General features: G+C 42.7%; 1 protein-coding gene across 4 annotated transcripts in view; it reads right to left on the bottom strand.

The window, feature by feature from the left end:
- Positions 1 to 12542, bottom strand: part of LOC119169192 (FMRFamide receptor-like) — a 1338388-nt gene that overhangs the window by 1060292 nt on the left and 265554 nt on the right. The window contains exon 1 of one of the 4 annotated variants that reach the window (XM_075886262.1): positions 6785 to 7058. The exons of the other annotated variants lie outside the window; for them this stretch is intronic. The gene's annotated coding sequence lies outside the window, so the exon portion shown is untranslated. Of the gene's footprint in view, positions 1 to 6784; positions 7059 to 12542 lie in introns of those variants that run through there. 4 annotated transcript variants of the gene reach the window in all.

The raw sequence follows: 12542 nt of genomic DNA, 5'->3' as shown, positions 1-12542 counted from the left end.
CATTCCTTAAGACACCTCCCGTATAGACTCCCAGTCTGAACAGGTGTGGGACCTTAAACACTAAGAAGCAGTGCGCCCCCCCGCACACACACACACACACACGAAATTCGAGGGCGCACGGGCTGATACACACCCATACTTATTTACAGGCGCACAAACATACACGTATACACACATACGGCCACACACGCACGCGACCGTAAACGCACGCATGCATGGGCGTACACATGTGCACAGGAACGCTTAACACAAGCATGGACGCGCACATACACGCGCACGCCAACATGCACGGGTGTATACACAATCGCGCTTCCACGCGAACACATGCCCATGCTCAATAACACACCCATACTCGGGCGAACATTATGTTCCTGTATATAATCCATAGCAAACATGTAGCTTATAACCAACGCTAAGGTGAGCTTTCGTAACGTGGATTGCAGTTAATTGCCATTATAGATGAAACGCGATTCGCTTCTGCTGGCATTCTGCTGTATTCGGAGAGCACCTTCACACATTCTAAGTCTAGGCCGTCATTTAACGCAAGGTCCACATATTCGTGCAGTAGCTACGCTGCCCGGCCGCCAATCCGAAGGTCGCGGGTTCGATGCCGGTCGTGGCAGTCGAATTAAGGCGGAGGCGAAAAGGTAGAAGCCTGCGCACTGTGCGATATCAGCGCCCATTAACGAACAGCAAATGGTCAAAACCTCTAGAGCTTTGCACAACGACGACCCTCATAATCATATCGAGGTTTTTGAAACGTAAAATCCCTAATATTAAAATTATGTGTTCTTCTTATGGTGCATATTCCATCTGATGAATCGTCACCTACACCCTTATCAGGCACAAAAGCACCCTTAGAGCCTATTTTAGGGTGCTATCGAGGCAAGCACCCAAACAAAGGGGTGCTTTTTTTCAATCGACCATTTATGGGTGTTAAAGGGTGTTGCGAAGGGGGCTTTCTCGTAAAAGCACCCTTTTTGCACCCTTTTGGGTGTAACTTTTTTTACTGTGTATGACTACCCAAATATGTTCCTTATACAGTCATGTTCTGCCATACCAAGTTAGGTAGTGATACCATTATCGAAACGGCCAGGAGAAGTAAAAGTCGTAGGCGGCTAAATAGATAGAAACGCTCTAAAACTTTTTACATCCATAAGAGTGTATTTGTTTTGTCCCATGAGAAACACGCTTTTAGGGTGTCTAGGAGCACCCTAAACAATAGGGTGTTTAGAAACACCATAAAACCGTAGGGTGTAAAGAAACGTTACACCCTACATTAATAGGTGTTTATGAACAACCATAAACTATGGATGTTGGATGCAGCTACACCAATGCGAATGGGGTGTAACACTAAAAACCCCCTTGAAACGATGGCAGTTATATGAATAAGCATACTTGATCAAATGAAGCGCGAATAATGGGACAACGAAAGCAGAGACACAGGAGGTGACGCTTAGTTTTATGAATTGAAAAGAGCCGTTCATAGAACTTCATTCTATAAATATGCATCACCAACTGGCCCAAGCCTCAATTGTTCTCAGGGAGTAGCATAAATGAACCTTTTCTGTGGCTGACAGGGAAGGCGGAAGATACTTTTGTCACTCACTGCGCTTATACCTGCATGCATGCAGCTGATAAAAAAAGGTGCCGTAGTCTCTAATGAGCTGCATAAGACCAGTGTATATATGTGTAGGTAGACGGGCCGAAAAACGACAAAATAGGACACGAAAGGCACTTACACATACACACGCACACACACACACTAACACACGCACACACACCCACACGCACGCAACCACACACGCACACGCACTCACGCACCACACCACAGTAGTGCAAGCAGTAACCTGTAGCGTAAGGTTCAAGCGCCGAAGCAAAAACAATAATCCCATATGTTAACATCTGCCTTTATTATAAAAAAACTGCAAGTCTGACAAACAGGACTCTGATGGCATTTAGCAAAATCTTGAAATATTTCACGTGACCAAGTTTTTTCTCTATATATACTAGAAATTCATTAATTTCAGTACCATAAATCCCCACAACTTTGAAAATTATTTGCGCTTGTCGGGCAAACGACTGAGAGGTATGGCGTTGATTGACACCTATACAATACAAAAAAACTCGTAGAAAGAGTTAGCTAGTTTCTAGAGTCACATTTACAACCTATTAAATCTCGCAGTATAAATTTCGACATTAAAAATGAGACCATTTATGAACGTGGTGTAATTGGCGTTGTAATAATGTAATGTCAGTGTTGGTATACTTCTAACTGCAAAACCACTCGTCGCTGCTGCTTGCACAATAATCTTCAGCTGCTGAGATGACTGGTGCCTTCGAGAGAAGTGGGGCGAAGCTGTTTTTTCTGTACAGGAAGTTCCATCCCGGAAACATAAAATAAGTACACAAGGAACAATGACCAGAATTTCACAAACTGTGCAACATACAGTATGCACCCTGCATACCTAACTGCTTTCTTATGTGTAAGTATAAATTTAGTGCACAGCAAGCATATTCAGTGGCAACGGGCTCCACTGCAGCGAGAAATGCTAGAAAAGGTATGCTGAGCAGTAAACGCCATAAAAAGCACGTTGTGGCAAAATCATTATACTTTCGTGCCGTAGATATGAACCTTACTTTAGCCTTTCAGCTTGCTCGCGCGGGCAAATAAAAAGGTGCTGCTCCAAGTTGATAATGTTTCATTAGCTGCATGCATCGCGCAATTTAAGTGAATGTCAAGTTCCATGCTTAAGTATGCATCAACACAGCTGCATGTGTATTTCTGCAGATGTACCATGGTACTCATTCGATTAGTTTATTAAAAGGAATACAGTACGATGCACAACAACTTATACATATTTTATCTGTATTGCACAAAGGCACAATTCCAATGAGCATACATGACGGTATGCGCATTGAGAAGGTATTCAGTGCAGGTAACTTGTAAAATAAGTACTGTACTGTTACGTATTAAAATGCGAATGATACTAGTGTTCTTGAAGTGGCTCATATTGACACGATATTCTAACGGAAGAAATGGCTATTGGGTCATTCCACGTCAGACGTCCCAGCCATTTTGGCGACCATCTCAATTGTATTCAATAAAATTGCGCGGATTTTACTGCATTAAAAAGGTAACCGCTATATTTCGCAGACAAATAAATTTTTGGTCACGTGGCTGCCTCCTCGACTTCCCGGAATCTCGTCTGGATGTTTGTGAAAAAAATTATTTCGGAAGTACCTCTTCTTCCGCGCCAAATTCGGTCTACAAGTTAAGTGAAGGGGTTGCGTAAAGTGTTTGAAGCTCAGTAATATTATTTCCATTTCTCGACCACATACACCTCAAATAATTTAGCCGAAATGTGTTATATCTTCATTTTTATATGTCAATACTGCACTTTGAATGAATATCCGAGGAGTGAATACTTAATCCACACAAGGTATATTTGGAGGAAAAATATTTTAGACCTCTCAAGTTGTCAAACTTTACCAGGAAAAATCGCTAATTTCACAAAATAGTTGTTTTGTCTATAATGAGACGCAATTTGCACCATGTGGTGGTTGAATTAAAAAAGACTTTGTACCTAAATCGAAAGCAAATAAACAGTTCTTTTCATGTGATAAATTTTGTCATAGCAGTTTATGTTTTTGCAAAAAGATCAAAGCATATCCACGAAGTGAGTGATGATGAGTGGGGCGCAGCGTTCGTCCGTCCGGACACACAAACAGATGGACAGACAGTCTGACGCCGTATGGACGGACAGAAAGACGGAAGGACTCGCGGACTGACCGACACACGGAAGCCAGGACAGATGGATGCACAGACGAACGGACGAAAGTACAAATGTACAGAAGAACGATTCGCCCCACGAATCATCATTTTGTCCGTGTATCTGCTGTGAAAACCACTAACGCTCTTTATTGTGCAACTCATAACGTGGCTACATAATACTAATACGCCTACAGAGGAGGGAACGACCCATGGCCTCAAGAGCTTTGCCCCTAAATGATTTTTGAAGTTTCAAGTTCCCCATTTGCTATTTGGTCATACGGCAGCCGACGCCTCGAAGTTCCCCATTGCCGTTGATGGGAAAATTAAAAAATAATTTTGTTGCTTGAAATAGAAAGTGTAACAATGAAACTTCTCACATACAAAGAACTGTTTATTTGCTTACAATATAGGCAAAAGGTAATTTTTAGTTCGAGCACCAAATGGTGCAAATTTATTTTTTTATTTATTTATACCTCAAAGGACCCTAAAGGAAGGGGTTTTACATGAGGGGTGGGCATATCTACAAAAACAGCTCTTCTATGATGCGTTTGAAGATGGCTTGGTCGGAATGAAGCACTGCCTTGGTGGGAAGGTCATTCCAGTCCCTTGATGTCTGGTTGAAGAATGAGGAGGCATGGGAGACAGTGTGGGCTTGAGGGGGGTATACGGTCTTTTCGTTGTTGGTCCGGCTTGAGTGGCGGTGTGCGGGAGCAATGAGATTGGCTTGGGGTGACTTGTGAAAGAACTTATGGAAGAGAGAAGGGCGGGTGACTCGACGGCGGGATACAAGGCTGGGAAGGTTGGCTTGGAATTTGAGTTTCGATGAGCTAGAGTTGTAGGAATAGTCAGAAAAAATGAAACGTACGGCACGATGCTGTACGAATTCAAGCATGGTAATGTGATTATGTTGGTATCGGTCCCACAGGGCGCATGCATATTCGAGCTTCGGCCTTACTAAGCAGCAGTACGTTATAAGTTTGACGGAGGGGGGTGCTAAACGGATATTACGCCGCAGGAAAACAAGAACGCGATTAGCAGAATTTGTTATGCTGGTTATGTGGGTTTTCCATGATGGGTCAGAAGTGAGGTTAATTTCTAAGTACTTGTAGGCGTTAACACAGGATATTATGAGCCACTTATTATATAATCGCGAGTTGGGTATGACTTCTTTCGATGAAAAGTGAGAAGGGAGGTTTTCGATGCGTTTAATGACATAAGCCACTTGCGGCAACATTATTCAATTTGACTGAAGTCAGATTGTAGGGATAAACAAAAGATTGTAGGGGTAAATTGTGTCTCAATACGGACAAAAATGCGAATTCTGTGAATTGAGTGATCTTTTCTCGTAGAGGCTAAACGCTTAAGATGTCTAAAAATAATTTTTCATGAAACTATCTTTTCTGTGAAGTAAGTAGTCACAGCTCACATATTCATACAAAGTGCGGTATCGCAATTAGAAAATGCAAACATAACACATTTTGGCCAAAATCTTGCAGAAGTATGTGGCCGAAAATTGTATTAATATTACTGAGTTTCAAACACCTTACATAATCCCCTTTACTGAACTTGTACTAAACTCGGTAAAAAAGAAGGAGTGGTACTCGCAAAATATTTTTTTCACAAACAACACTCAAACAACATTCTGGAAAATTTTAAAGGCAAATACGTGACCAAAAAGTTTTTTCTCTCCGAATCATTGAAGCAGTTAACTGTATTCAGTAAATAAATCAACACGATTTTTTTTTCAAACACATTTGCCATAGCCACAAAATTGGCTGGGAAATTTGGAATAATGTCACCCTGTTACTTTCACTCGATGTCCATTGCATACTGCTAAATTATGGCCATTTGTTTCAATCATGCTGGCAGGCTGAGAAAGCATAACTCCTTCCCAATGCAGCGTAGGCTGTTCAGTGGCTGTGCGTGTTGTGTTCCCAGATAGATATGCTGCCCAGTCTTTCATTTTGGCTGCAACACATGCTTAGATACCATGCAGTATGTATTACATTAAAGTGTTTTTGTGCAACAAAAAAACTAATAATACCCTTCACCGAGCGGAAATACCTTTACCATCTGAAGCACTTAGCGAAGTTAAACACCAAAGCGAGGCGATGGCAATAAAACTCTGAATAACAAGAATATTTTTAAAGTTAGACATGATGGCAACAATCTGAATAAAATGTGCTCGAACGGTAGCAGTTATGTTCAAACAAGCGTTTGCACTGTTCAAGTAGGCGATTCGATGACACACACAGACGAAATGTCTGTTCAAACTAAAGTCCAGCGTCAGGGCTCGATCCGCTACACAGGCACGGCTGTCGGCAGTATCACGCTACGTTTCGGGTGAACGAAAATACCGGTGAAGACGAATTTGACGAAATCGAATGTATTAGCAAGTAGGCAAACTTGGCGAGGCACACCTAACACGAAGCAATATGCTGTGTTGTCACCAGATGCATCAACCTGAGTTATCACGGTAGTGTTACCGAACAAAACGAAAAAGAACCGAAAAGAATGACATGACCACCACGCCCTTGTTTTCTGCTCTCGGTCTTTTTGTGCAATAAGAAAAAAAATATTGTAAATGATCTACCAACATGCCCAAGCATGTGCGTCTTAGATACGGTTGATGCTTAGAGCTAACAGGCGCCGTCCACACAGATGTATTAATTAGTAAACTAAAATTGATGCTCATCACGAGCGGGTCCCGTTAAAAACGGCTGCCGACAAAGGGCACTACAAAAATCTGTTCAATTTCTTCGCTGAACCTCAGCGCCGCACGCACACTCTGCTATGTACTCCAAACAATCTAAACAAACTAGCAAAAAACTTGCCCACAATCACACTTCGCCATCATCCCCGTAAAACAGTTCGGTGAAATATTCTCGCAAAGTAAACAAATGCTGATTTGTCATCAACTAGCTGAAAACAAAATTGTTTGAAGGCGTTATTCTCGTGCTCACGCAGTTAACAAAGCGCTGAACGGAATAACGTGAGAGTGGTACTCACTATTTCACTTCGAGTGCTCCATAATATAAATCAACAGGTCCAGTCTTCAGAATGGTGCACCTTCGCAATATTCAGAACTGAAAGAACACACAGGTCGAGCACAGAGCCCATGGAGGCACGTTTCAAACTGAACACTGACTAATAAACTCTACTGATCGAGAAGCCACGCGCTCCACGTGCACATACACGGGAGGGGTTTTCGCCAGCGCACGCAGTGACATGTAAGACAGTCTCGGTCCCTTTCCCGCACTCTGCGTCCGAGCGCGCAGCAGTACCGGGCAGCCAAGGTTGTCTAGGCGACGCGACTTGATGGCGTCGGTGCGCTGTCAGACCAGCTAGATGCGGTTTAACGCTAGCTCCGGCCCTCTACTGATAGCGCAGGCACTGCTTTTTTTCTTTTTTTTTGCGCCAGTGATCTGTTGCATTATACTCGTTCTTTAACAGTGCCTCTGAATCGCAGTGAACATTGTGACGGTGCAGTGCGGCCAGCACGAGCTACTAGTCAGAACGCGCATTCGTAATATTCAGGAGCAATATTTAGCGTACCTTCACCGACCTAATGTAGTGAATACTGGTGAAAAAGCTAAGCTGATGCTTTTTGCTTAGCTCTATGGGTCTTTAGAGACTGCATATTTAGGGTCACGCCAGCGATACTTTATCAGCACTTTCATTTCGGTAAAGGCATTGCAACATTGCATGCATCGGCCATCACACTATTCGATGAAAACGTATTGCCACGTGCGTACTGCTAGGAAGACGAAGACGACAGCGCATACGCGCATCTGCACGCTTTTATGCAGTAAGCAATAACAAGAAAGAAGAGAAACGCTCTGGCGCGCAGTAAATAAAAAAAAAGACTGACCTGCTGCTACTTTCTCAAACTGTCAATTTTTACTTCTGTCTTCACACTGCAACAATAAACTTGTACTTAGCTAGCAGTCCTTGGAACAAGACCACAGCTGAAAATATTTCATCACGCCCCGCCGCGGTGGTCTAGTGGTTAAGGTGCTCGGCTGCTGACCCGCAGGGCGCGGGTTCGAATCCCGGCTGCGGCGGCTGCATTTCCGATGGAGGCGGAAATGTTGTAGGTCCGTGTACTCAGATTTGGGTGCACGTTAAAGAACCCCAGGTGGTTGAAATTTCCGGAGCCCTCCACTACGGCGTCTCTCATAGTCATTAGTGGTTTTAGGACTATAACCCCACATATCAATCAATCAAAATATTTCATCAATGTTGTTTTCTTGCTACCTACAAAGTCAAGGCTTTCACCGAAGCACGTCTGCTTGGGAAGTTACATAAATTAAAAGAAGGGGATCCACAAAAAACACAGAGAGAGAGCGAGAGAGAACTAGAGAATGCGTTTCGGCTCCCCTGAGGAGAGCTTTGTTCGCAATTTAGTCAACAAGTCTTCCGTCATTGTGAGCAAGGCTGCGTCAAGGTTCCCGAAATGTCCTTATTCTGCATTTTTCTTTATGGTCGGTGTCCTCTTCGTAATTTCCATGACGCACTTTTAAGGACACATAAAGAGTAACATTCACTACAGTAATTAACTAAAACGTGCCCGATAAAAATACATGACGTCAATGTTCGCTTTTAAGGGACTTGATGGCCTGCTAACGTGGTGGTTATGGCTAAACAACTGTGCTGTTTTTTTTTTGTTTTTTTTTGCAGGTGGCGGACGTTTTATCTTCAGCTTTAAGAGCTTCAATCTTATTGGGGACGGGGGGGAGGGCAGGAGTGTTCTATGCATGGCTACACCAATGTGCACAAGATTACCTTGTTCAGGCAAATCAGTGCACATTGTAAGTGTTGACTAATCACGCAAATGACACAGATGAAAGAAACAGATACAGGAGAACTGGCCCTTATTCTATTGAAAAGTGGCGCTCCTATTGTATATTCCGTCTTAGAGTAGTTTGCGTGTTTATAAATAAAAACTGCGTTTTGGTCACATCACTTCCTGCTTCGATTCATTACTGGACTTGCAAGCAGCTAGTTGTAGGAGTCTTGCTGTTATCAAGATGGTTAATGTGTACTAACAGTATAAGCAAAACTGCCCAAAAATATCATGTATTTGTAGCCTTGTAGGCAGGTGAGCTCAGATTTGGGTGCACATTGGAGAACCCCAGGTGGTCGCAATTTCCTGCGCCCTCCACTACACTCTAAAAAAGAGCGAGTAAAAAGGGTGTATTTTTGTCCCACAACAATAATCGTCATCTATATTGCGTTCCATCCTTGCGCTATCGCCCCGCGCCCGGTACATTCTGGTCACGATCAACATGGCCATTATCAGGGTTACATTGCATCTCGATAGGAAAGTGGCCAGCGCCTAGTTTTCAAGAAAGGAGCGCACGCAAGCCTGATGACGATTATTGTTGTGAGACAAAAAGACACCCTTTTTACTTGATATTTTTTAGTGTACGGCGCCTCTCATAATCATATGGTGGTTTTGGGACGTTAAACCCCACATATCAGTCAATCATTTGTAGCCTTGTTCGTAACGCCCCAAATGTAAAGGTGTAAATAGGGTGTTTCGAGGGTGTTTTATTTCCGAACACCTCAAATTTTAAATGTGGAGTGTAAAAGAATGTTCATATGGGTGCTTTAATGCGTACACCTCGTTTACACCTTTTAGGGTGTAAAATTTTTAGAATGTAGATAGATAGATAGATAGATAGATAGATAGATAGATAAATAGGTATATAGATAGATAGATAAATTGATATAGATAGATAGATAGATAGATAGATAGATAGATAGATAGATAGATAGATAGATAGATAGATAGATAGATAGATAGATAGATAGATAGATAGATAGACAGATAGATAGATAGATAGATAGATAGATAGATAGATAGATAGATAGATAGATAGATAGATAGATAGATAGATAGATAGATAGATAGATAGATAGATAGATAGATAGATAGATAGATAGATAGATACGCTCCAAGTCACCGAGGTTCGCTAAGAAATGCTTCGTCTTTGAATTTATTTTATAGCAAAGGTGTTCACTTCTATATAGTGAGCGAAAAAGAGAGAAATAATAAGGGGCTTGCTTTTTTGTTTGACGCAGCCTGATTAAACCAATAGACAAGCTTCATCAGCGCTCGTCCTGTCTGTTATGTCTTCGCTTGTCTGTTCTTGTTGGCACTGTGTTCTTTTTTTCCCTTTTCACCACGTTTGACCAACTGGCCAAATGAAACACGGTTCTGAGACAGGCTTCAATTAGGTGGAATGATTCGTTCCGCTGTTCGATTAAACTCGTCACCGTCATACCGCGGCTCAAGTGGCACCTAGCAAAGGAAGTGTTTAAATAAAATGGTAAGACTCTCCCCGGTGTGCTTACCCCGGTTAGTAGTATGCATGCATGCGCCGCCGCTGATGACTGAAGGGTTACTTCGCTCGGTAAAAAAAAAGAAGAAGTACAGGAAGGCATTTGTCACTACTTGGTCTGACATAGCGTCAGTCATCCGGCCGTGGACTGTTCATATTTACAATGTAGTTCCTGAACACAGTACACCAAAGTGAAAAATAATCAGATAGACATTGAAAAGTGTGAGAAAATTTTCTGAAGGATTAAAGCAGTGAAACTAATTGTGTAAAAGCGGAAAAAACATAGGTGTGCTGTGCCGTTCACCAGAAAAATCTAGGAATCGCCATATGGCGATAACGACATTGTTCAGATTGCAAATAAGCAATAAATCAGCGTTAATGGTTAAGAGTTGTCTACAATCAGTTTTAGTATTGGTGTAACAGCTTTTCTCTACATCCGCTTTTCCGAGGCGCAAAGGAAGTGAAACCTTTTTTGCATATAAGTTGAAATGGTACTTGAGGTTTTGGAGAGCAACCGTGCTCAGTAAGTTGCCAATTGTATTGCTTCCAAGGCCTACAGGTTAAAAAAGTACATTTTTTGCCTTTAAAAACGTGTCGTCAATGTAATTTCCCTCACCTTGCTATGAAGAGCCACTCAGAGACGGCTGTGGTAAAACTAATCAATCATTGTTGAACAGGACCTGCGGCACAGAACTTTGAGCCAGTGTAGTTAATACGTTATCCAATGACGGCCCCCAGCTGTCGTTACTGTACCAACATTGGATATATGCATTGTGTCAAGACAGCAACAAGGGGCGGTAGCTACCGGTCAACATGAGACATTTTCCCCGCCAAAAAACATTATTAGTGGAGGCAGGGAGTTGAATGCTTCCAACGCGCATCGAAGACCACCGTAAACACCGCCTCCGCCAAGTGGTTTTCTGTTTCATATTGCGATAAACAGAACGAACCAGCACTCTAAAAGCCCCTTTGTATGGTTTCCTGACAGCCTTCCTTATAAATATTTTGTTTTTATGAACTCTAATACACGACAACACACACACACACACGCGCACACACACGCACACACATACACACTCACACACACACACACACACACACACACACACACACACACACACACACACACACACACACACACACACACACACACACACACACACACACACACACGAGAGAAACAGAGAGAGAGCTAGTACCATCATCGTTTTCGCGCCTGCTCTTTATTTGCCAGATTTCAAGGGTAGATCAGTCTTTGATGGCAAGAGATCTAGCGTCGCTAACCATATGTATTAGTGTGTCATCTATTTCAGTAACACCAAAAGAATTGTTCTGCTTGAATGCGACTGCGCACTCATTATCTTTAAGAGCGTGTGGTGTAACTTGCTTGGGTCTTCTCTGAAGAAACACTGTGGGAACTTGTTCTTCGCTCTCATGCATGAATCGTCATATGCCCCTAAAAGTAGACATCGCAGCGTTTTACAAGTGTAGAAGCTTCGCACCACACCTATCACCTGCTCGACGTCTTGCGCTGCTGCGCAGAAATCACGCTACACCCCTTGCGCAGTAAGGGTTACCTACTGATTGCCATTGCCGTGTAGGCAGACTTGTGTCGATCAGCCTGGCAGGTCTGTTAACGACTGCCTGCGGGAGCATTGAAATAACAGCCACAATGTGGTGCAGGGGCGCCTAGGCGTCCCTTGCTGGTACTGCAGTTCCAACCTTTTCTTTAATCATTGATAGTGGCAAGACATAGGTTCCAATCAACTTTGGTTATAACTTAGGTAAATTAACTTAGGCTATAGAAGTGGAAAAAACACAAAATAGGCGACAGCTGCGTAAGCACTCTATCTCATTCACTCTGACGGTTCAACCGTGATTAACTCGCCGGGCTGTCGGACAATTGTAAACCCCTGTAGTGATTTGACTGTCAGGCTCGGCTATCCTTATCTGTGCTTATACATTTGGCCCTTTGACTAGATAAACTTCAGTAAGAAGTCAGCGATTTTTTCTACTCCCGACTATTTTTACTGCTTATGCTAGGGTCCACCAAGACATTAGTGACGTATTTCCTTCACAAAAATTACGCTCTAAGAGAACGCTACCCTAATGATAAAGAAAAAAAGTTTTTCAGCTGGCCGTCGAACCTCTGAGGCCGCGCATCTTCATCGCAATAAAGTCCCTCCATACAAGCCCCCCCCCCCCCCAAAACAGTGGAGGCCACTTAGCATAATCGAATCAAAACGCTGCCTCTTCGTCATCTATTGGCAGAAATCTTATATCATAAGAATTTAAAGGTAACTCTTCTTTATCGTCCTTTGAAATAGGTCCTAAAAAGAGACGTCTTTCCAACAATGTAAGAAAACATGCTCTATAGATGCCGGTTTTTTAAAGATAAAGTAATCTGTCCCAGACGGCAA

The sequence above is a fragment of the Rhipicephalus microplus genome, chromosome 2 (genome assembly GCF_043290135.1).
Source record: "Rhipicephalus microplus isolate Deutch F79 chromosome 2, USDA_Rmic, whole genome shotgun sequence".
In the NCBI taxonomy this organism is placed as follows: domain Eukaryota; kingdom Metazoa; phylum Arthropoda; class Arachnida; order Ixodida; family Ixodidae; genus Rhipicephalus; species Rhipicephalus microplus.
This window is presented reverse-complemented; position numbering and strand designations above follow the sequence as displayed.